General features: G+C 37.0%; 1 pseudogene; it reads right to left on the minus strand.

The window, feature by feature from the left end:
* Positions 1-7,029: 7,029 nt before the first annotated feature.
* On the minus strand, positions 7,030-9,021 carry LOC129393139 (large ribosomal subunit protein uL30-like; annotated as a pseudogene).
* Positions 9,022-9,267: the final 246 nt, after the last annotated feature.

Genomic DNA, 9,267 nt, shown 5'->3' on the forward strand with positions numbered 1-9,267 from the left:
TCCACAGCTGCAAGACCTGAAGATGGATCACATCACAGTTCTCTTTGCAGACACTCCCCAGTACCAGCCTAGAGCCCAGTACCTCCACTGGATGGCTAGACCCAGAAGAGCAAAAACAATCATTACAGTTTGACTCTCAGGAAGCCCCATTCCCAGGGGAAGAAGGAGAACACCACACCAAGGGAGCACCCCATGGGACAAAGTAATCTGAACAGCTACCCTTGAATCCCAGATATTCCCTGTGACATAGTCTACCCAAATGAGAGGGAACCAGAAAAACAATTCTGGTAACATGACAAAAAAAGTTACTTTAACACCCCAAAAGATCATACCAGCTCACCAGCAATGGATCCAAACCAAGACAAAATCTCTGAATTGCTAGAAAAAGAATTCAGAAAGTTGATTATTAAGCTAATTAAGGAGGAACCAGAGAAAGGTGAAGTCCAACTTCAAGAAATCAAAAACATGATGCAGAATAAGAAAGGAAAATTCTTAGTGAAATAGAGAGCATAAGCAAAAAACAATCACCACTTCTGGAAATCAAGGACACACTTAGAGAAATGCAAAATGTACTGGAAAGCCTCAGGAATAGAATCGAACAGGCAGAAGAAAGAACTTCAGAGCTTGAAAACAAGGCTTTTGAATTAACCCCATCCATACAAGACAAAGAAAAAAGAATTTTAAAAAATGAACAAAGCCTCCAAGAAGTTTGGGACTATGTTAAACATCCAAACCTAAGAATAATTGGTGTCTCTGAGGAAGAAGAGAAATCTAAAAGTTTGGAAAACATATTTGGGGGAATAATCAAGGAAAACTTACTCTGCCTTGCTAGAGATCTAGACATCCAAATACAAGAAGGTCAAAGAACAACTGGGAAATTAAATGCAAAAAGATCATTGCCTAGGCACATAGTCATCAGGTTATCTAAAGTCAAGACAAAGGAAAGAATCTTAAGAGCTGTGAGGTAAAAGCATCACATAACCTATTAAGGAAAACCTATCAGATTAACAGCAGGTGTCTCGGCAGAAACCCTACAAGCTAGAAAGGATTGGAGACCTATTTTTAGCCTCCTTACACAAAACAATTATCACCTAAGAATTTTGTATCCAGCAAAACTAAGCTTCATAAATGAAGGAAAGATACAGTCTTTTCCAGACAAATGCTGAGAGAATCTGTCACTACCAAACCAGCACTATAAGAACTGCTAAAAGGAGCTCTAAATCTTGAAACAAATCCTTTGAATACACCAAAATAGAACCTCCTTAAAGCATAAATCTCACAGGACCTGTATAATAATGACACAATGAATAAAAAACAAGGTATTCATTTACATTCATAACATTGAATGTAAATGGCCTGAATGCTCCACTTAAAAGATACAGAATGGCAGAATGGGTAAGAACTCACCAACCAAATTTCTCCTGTCTTCAGGGGACTCACCTAACATAACACATAAGATCTCACAGAAACTCAAGGTAAAGCAGTGGAAAAAGATATTCCATGCAAATGGACACCAAAAGCTAGCAGGAGTAGGATTTTTATGTCAGACAAAACAAACTTTAAAGCAACAGCAGTTAAAAAAGACAAAGAGAGACATTATATAATGATAAAAGGCCCATTCCAACAGGAAAATATCACAATTCTAAATATATACGCACCTTACACTGGAGAACCCAAATTTATGAAACAATTACGACTAGACCTAAGAAATGAGAGAGATGGCAACACAATAATAATGGGGAACTTTAATACTCAACTGACAGCACTAGATAGGTCATCAAGACAGAAAGTCAACAAAGAAACAATGGACCTAAACTATACCCTATGACAAACGTATTTAACAGATATTTACAGAATATTCTACCCAACAACTGAAGAATATACACTGTATTCATCAGTACATGGAACATTCTTCAAGGTAGACCATATGATAGGCCACAAAACAAGTCTCAGTAAATGTAAGAAAACTGAAATTATATCAAGTACTCTCTCAGACCACAGTGGAATATTCAATATTTATGTGGTAATCAAAATTGGATGTTTTTAGAAGCTAGCGTAGTTGCAGGGTGGTGGAGGGGCAGTGGGCAGAGGATTTAGCTGGTATAGAAAAAGATCTTGTTTCTTCGGGGCAATAGCAGGCATCATTCCACAAAAAAACTTAGCATGTTTTCTAGTTTTCTAAGAGACCTATAGGTGACAAAGGGAAGAATAGGGGCCTAGGTGAAATATAAGTGTCTTCTCCAGGGGGGAGCTATTGTAACTATTCCTGAAGATAAATAAGCATAACATATGACTCCCAGTGCTTATGTCAGATCACAGGTTTACCCAGTGAATGCTAAGTGGTTGTAGAGAACAGAAGGTAGCATATATGAGAGATGGGGAGGGGGGGAATGAAAAAAAGGTAAAAAGAGATTGAGTTATTTTTCACTGGTTGTATACATGATTTGATGGAGAGTGTATAGGGAAGAGGGTAATGAGGGTGCAATGGAATCTCACTTAGCAAGGAAAGAGAATGCACAATTGATAAACACAATCAACTGATGAATCTCTAAGATTCCATTTATATGACATTCTCAGAAAGAGAACACAGCAGTGATAGAAAGCAGATTAGTGATTGCCAGCGAGTAGGAAAAGAAGTATGACTGGGGATAGCATAAGGGAGATCTTCCCGGTGATGAAACTAAAGGCATCCTGAGATATATATATATATATATATGTGTGTATATATATGTATGTTATATATGTTACATATATATGTAAAAATTATATAAAAATATGTTTAAAATGTATAAACTGTACACCAAATTTTTAAAAGTCAGTTTTACTGTATAATGTTTTCAGTTTAAAAATTAGAAAAAATACTTAAAGAGGAAAAGGCATCAATGGATTAAATTCACAAAATGGAAACAAAAGGCAACATGTGACTCTTATTTGGATCTTAAGCACAAAACTATGGGAGAGAAAAGCATGAGGTAGTTTAAAAAATTTGAATGATAATTGGTTATTTGATGATATTAAATGTTAAAAATATTTTAGTAATAATATTTCAGAAGTATAGTTGTGTTGTTTTAAGAAATCCTTTTAGAGATGTATGGTGAAATATTTACAAAAGAAAATATATATTTTAGATTTGCTTCAAAATAATTCAGTGCAGGGGAGAAAGGTTGAGGTATAGATTAAACAAAATTAGCCATGAGTTGATGACTGCTGAAGGTAGCTGATAAGTAGGTTGGGATTCATTGTATTATTTTTCTCTACTTTGTACCTCTGTTAAATTTTCCATAATCAAAAGTTAAAGAATAAACATTTTTAAAAATTAAAAACATTTACAGTAGCATCAGAAGTATGAAATACCTTGAAATAAACCTAGCAAAAAATGTGTCAAACCTGTGTATTAAAATACTATTTTGAAACATTAAAACAATCAAACTGTGAGGAGAACTATAGATGTTCATGATTGAAGACTTGGTATTGTTGATATCAGTTTTACCCAAATTGAATTATATAATTAATACAATCCCAATTAAAATCCTTTTTTGTAAAAAGTTATAAGTTGAATCTAAATTTTATATAGAATTGCTAGTGGTAAAAAATAGTGAAGAAAATTGTTTTCAAAAGTATTAATATTGGAGGATTTACCCTATTAAATATCAAGAATTATAAAATTACAGTACTTAAGACAGTGAAAGATTTTTGCAAGGATAGAAAAATATGCTAACGAAATAAACTAGAGAGTCTAGAAGCAGAGTCACACATGTATGGTCATCTGATTTGATAAAATGACAGTGCCATACAGGGAAAACTTTGGGGTTTACAATAAAACAACTAGAGATTACATACATTATGTATATCTTATATCCTGTTTTGTACACTATAACAATAATTCAGGTGAAGTGCTGATCTTAATGTAAAAGGCAAAACAATAAAGCTTCTAGAGGAAAACATAATATTTTCAAGACCTTAGAGTAAGCAAAGATTTCTTAAACAGAGCACACAAAGCATGATCCTAAAGGAAAAGGCTGGTAAATTGAATTATATTAAAATCAGGAACTTCAAAGGGATTGTAATATATAAAGAATTTCTACAAATTGATTTTAAAAATACAGACAAGCAAATTTAGAAATGGGCAAAAGACTTGAATAGGTATTTTGCAAGAGAAGAAATTCAAATCTCTCTGATAAACAGAAAAAGATGTTCAACCTCATTAGCCATCAGGGATCATAGAAATACCCTAAGAGACCCCTGTCTCTACTAAAAATACAAAAAATTAGCCAGACGTGGTGGCAGGCACCTGTAATCCCAGCTACTTGGGAGGGTGGGGCAGGAGAATCACTTGAACCTGTGAGGTGGAGGTTGCAGTGAGCCAAGATTGTGCCACTGCTTTGGGAGGGTGGGGCAGGGGAATCACTTGAACCTGTGAGGGGGAGGTTGCAGTGAGCCAAGATTGTGCCACTGCACTCCAGCTCCAGCGACAGTGTGAGACTCCACCTCAAAAAAAAGAAAGAAAGAAATACCCTAACATACATACTAGAATGGCCCAAAGAAAAATGATTGACAATACAAACTTGGTCAACATACAGAAAAACAAAACTCTTAAACACTGCTGTAAAATGGCACAATCATTTGGAGAGTGGCCTGGAAATATCTACTAAAGCTAAACATATATCTACTATGTGACTTAGCAATTAAATTCCTAGGAATATACAGAATGTTCAGAGCAACATTATTCACAATATCCCAAAATGGAAATAAACCAAATGTTGTCAACAATAAAATGGAGGCCTGGCCCCATGGCTCAGGCCTGTAACTCCAACACTTTGGGAAGCCAAGGTGGGAGGATCGCATGAGGCTATAAATCGGAGACCAGCTTGGGCAACATAGCAAGACCCCATCTCTACAAAAAAGAAACAAAAACAAGCAAAAACAATAAAATGGATACATAAGTTTTGGTGTGTTCTCACAATGGAATACTCTTGTAGAATAATGACAGTGATTAAACAGCTAATGCATACAAAAACATAGACAAATCTCCAGCCACAAATAAAACTAGTATTTTATTTCCATTTGCCTATTTTACCCTGGGAAAACATTGTTTCCTTGCAGAGGACTTTCCTGTTAGTGACCCCGCTGGGAAAGCCTCCCAGGCTGAAGGCACTTCACCTATCTCAGCAGTTAGAACAAGCCCTTCAGGGTCCTCATAAAAGTCCCTGGCCTGCGTCAGGGAGAGGCTGATCCCCCAGGGCCGACTGGAATCTGAGCTCAGACCATTAGGAAGCAGGCTCAAAGCATGAGATCCTCGGTGAACAGGCTGTGCAAACGCCAGGTCGAGCTCAGTTGGCGCCGAGCGCCCTTAACAGCACCTAGAGGCCCGACCTGCTGAGGCCCTCAAAGCAGGAGCTGAGGCGGGGGATCCTCAGGCAGGCACTGAGGACAAGGAGGACTTCCATGGGATTACGGCCGCCTACAGAAGAAGTGGACGCCCACCAATAAAGACCAGGCCTGGAAGACTCTGACGGAGCACTACAGCATCCTGAAGTTGCTGGATGGGTATCCCGCAACCCCTGCCTCAGGCTGAGGCTGCCTGCTCTCTGGCCTGGAGAAGGGGAGATGAAGAGAGGAGGCAAGCCTGCTTCCTGGGGCTTTGCCAGAAGCCACAGCCTGCAGCTGCTCTGTCAAATGGCTACAGTCTCTAGAGGACTGAAACCCTTCTCTGAGGCCTTTTAGCCCGGCTCTGTGAAAACAGGACATGGAGGCCCTGCTGGGCTGGTGCTCAGTCTCTGCTTGGTCCCCAGTGTGTAAGTGGCTTCTTTTCTGGGCCTTTCTCTTCCCCCTCTTCACTAACTCCTAATCCCATAGCCCCACCACTCTCTTCCCTTCATAGAGTTCTGCTTTGTGATTTTGTAAAGAAAAAACCTAAAATTTAAGCTAAATTAAAAACAAAACAAACAAACAAAAAACAGACTGCTGAAGGAGGGGATCTTGGTGATGCCAAACATGCTCTCGGGACAAGACAGATCAGTGATTCAAAGCCCGGCTGAGCCATGACAGAGTAAGAAACATGGAGGCCTTCAACAGGTGTCTCAGAATAACTTAGGGCAGTCGCTAGAGATTAGATACCTGAAGTTAGGTGAGATAGGATTAGACAATGATAATTTGAGAAATCAATAAATATGAAGCTTTAAAAATTCTTTAAAAATTCAAGGAAACACTCAGTAAATCTGCCTACATAATAATTATTATATCAAAGATATTTAAAATAAGAAGAAAGTAAATACCAGGAATACGTCTCCTACTTTCCATGTATTCCTTTGACTGCATTATTTGTTCATTCTGCAATGGTCCAGAAATACGAGTTTTTGTCACTGACATGAGAACGGAGAAGACAGAGAGGAGGGAAGGAAAAGAAGAGCTCATTAGTGAAGAGGAGAGAATACATGAGGGAAATGATGAAGAAAGGGGAAAGCTATGGTTGTACAGAGAGAAAACAGGAATTAAGGATGCTAAGTGCACAGCTTCCCTTCACCTGAGTGAACTAGTTGGTACTATTGAACATATATCTGGTACCTCATTCTTTGCAAGAAGTTCTGGAAGCTTCAGAAATCACCTCTAAAGGTAGTGTCAGAAAGGAGTGAGGGGCTGGAGATAAAGGAAGAAATGGGAACAGCTTTAAAAATCATAGCAGTTTCCAAGTCATATCAAATAATTTTTTAAGCAACAAAATTACTCTCTCTACTAGTAGATTGAATCAAATGAAAGCTACTCTGGAATAAATCTGATGTTGCTCAATGGACTATTGTTAACTCCAAAGATAACAGCACTCTCCCTAGATGATCTTATACTTTTCATGCTTCAGATGTCACATATGAGAAAAAGTTGAGTTTGTCATAATGCTTTCGGGCCTAGAAAGCTCTTAAGCCAGATCAACCTCAATAATTAGGTCAGCATCACCCAATCTGCATGTACAATCTGCATGTGGATATTTTTTTCAAGCTGGTATTTTTTTTTCAATTTGAAAGCAGTCATTGTCTATTAACTGACAAGATTACAATAATCATGGTAGATACCTTGTTTCATCTTTCTAATAAGCCTATTGATCTAGCCTTCCCTGTTGCTGGCATTTTCACCTACAAATGGGTGGCCTTTTTCTTTATTCTGTGGAGAAGATAACTTGAAGGGCATAAGAAGTTATTTGCTTCTTTGAAGTATTTTCCAGTTGTATAGATCTCATGAATCAGATTCTTTATGCAGATGATACCAGATTTATCAAGAGATCAAGAAATCAAAGTGTTATCTATCAAGGCAATTCACTTCTTACTGATTTTGCCATAACCATGCTTATATATTAGTTTATTTTCTGACTTCAGGCTCGGGTACCCCCCTGCAATATGTGGTTCTAAAGCCTCAGCCTATTCAATGAGGCCTTGAGCTTAACAAAGTTTCTGTTGAAAATCTGGCAAAGGCAAAAGAGTTGCAACACCTTTTGGACTCACACCATTGATACCTCTGACCCTGATGACAAATGCCAATTTGGGTTCTGCCAGTATATAGCAGTTGCCAGCTTTTTTTGCCAGCCTAGCCATTTGAATCTCAGTTATGGGCATCTGCCTATAGTCCTTGTGATAGTGCTTAGCTTTTTCATAGATAAGCTTCCTCCTTGCCTTTTGAAGCATACTTTCCTTCTTAGGCATTTTGATCTTCAGCTCTGTGAAATTCTTTTGCTCTTTCTTAAAAGTTTCTGGCACAACAGGAAACTTCTTTTTCTTCTCTTCAGCACCCTTCATGGTTCCAGCCAGAAAAGACATCGAACTGTTTTGTACTTCAGGATTTTAATTTATTTTTGTTAATTATGCGTACATATTAGGAAGAAGAAAATAATTGCCTTTGCTGATACTTGCTTTCTGTTGGTACTGGTATTCTGTGGTATGATAGGAAGTGCACAGATTTATGAACTGATTGGCATATATTAATGATATAACCCGGGCAACCCGCTTGGGTCCCCTTCCACGCTGTGGAAGCTTTGTTCTTTCACTCTTCACAATAAACCTTGCTACTGCTAAAAAAAAAAAAAAAAAAGGTGTAACCCACACATTAACCAGCTGTATGGTCTGGGCAAGTCACTTCGCATCACCTAGACTCCATTTACTTTTCTATAATATGAGTACATTGGTATAGATAGTATCTGAAGTTTTTTTTCTTCTAATTCATACATATAAAAGTTTTGATTTTATAATTGCCAAATGATAGAAAAAATAATTGCTAAAAATTGATGTTTATGCAGTAGAAAAATCCCCCTCTTGACACACACACACACACACACACACACACACACACATATCCCTTTTGTCTGGTTGCTGGCAAGCTTTGATCCCTAAGAATTGGTTATGGCTTTGGCCCCATGGCCTACAGCAGGAACAGAGAAGGAGTAGGGGTTGATGATTGCCTTGTCCATGAGTTACTGTTAAATTCATTATTTTTATTGGGTTTTTTTTTCTATTTCTGGGGTCCTTAAAACCTTTCCTCTTGAATTCTAAAAAGAGTATATAAGTAATATCAATTTTGGAATGTTTTAAAATAAACTTTGACACATACATCACACAAACATGAAGCAAAAATGGATTGCAGAGCCAAAAATCTAAATGTAAACCCCAAAGCATAAAACTTCTATAGAAAACATGGGAGAAAATCTTTGTGATCTTGAGTCAGGCAAAGATTATTTAGATAAGATACAAAAAGCATGATCTATGAAAGAAAAGAAAGGATAAATTGGATTTAAAAAAATTAAAAACTTCTGCATTTTGAAAAGACACTAAAAAAATAAAAAAACAAGCAACAAACTTGGAGAAATATTTGCAAAATTTATCATTAAAAGACCCCCAAACCTCAGCAATTTAAAGAAACAAACAACTAATTAAAAATGAGACATTCTTTAACAAATGCATAACCTCATTTGAATTATAGGAAAACTTTTTTTTTGTTAAATTGAGGGACCTTCGGCAAAATAACTGAAGTGTTATTTAAAACTGTGAAAATTATGAAAAACAAGGAAAGAACGAGGAGCTATTACAGACTGAAAAGTACTAAAGAGGAAAAAACAATTAAATGTAACGTGGAATCCAAAATAGGATTCTGGAACAGATAAACAACATTCCAATAGGAAGATTAGAAAAGTTCAAATAAGGAGTATAGCTTAGTTAATGATCCTGTACCAATGACAATTTCTTGTTCTGGATAATTATATTATTATGATTATGAAAGATGTTAATAGAA

The sequence above is a fragment of the Pan paniscus genome, chromosome 8 (assembly GCF_029289425.2).
Source record: "Pan paniscus chromosome 8, NHGRI_mPanPan1-v2.0_pri, whole genome shotgun sequence".
Classification (NCBI taxonomy): Eukaryota; Metazoa; Chordata; class Mammalia; order Primates; family Hominidae; genus Pan; species Pan paniscus.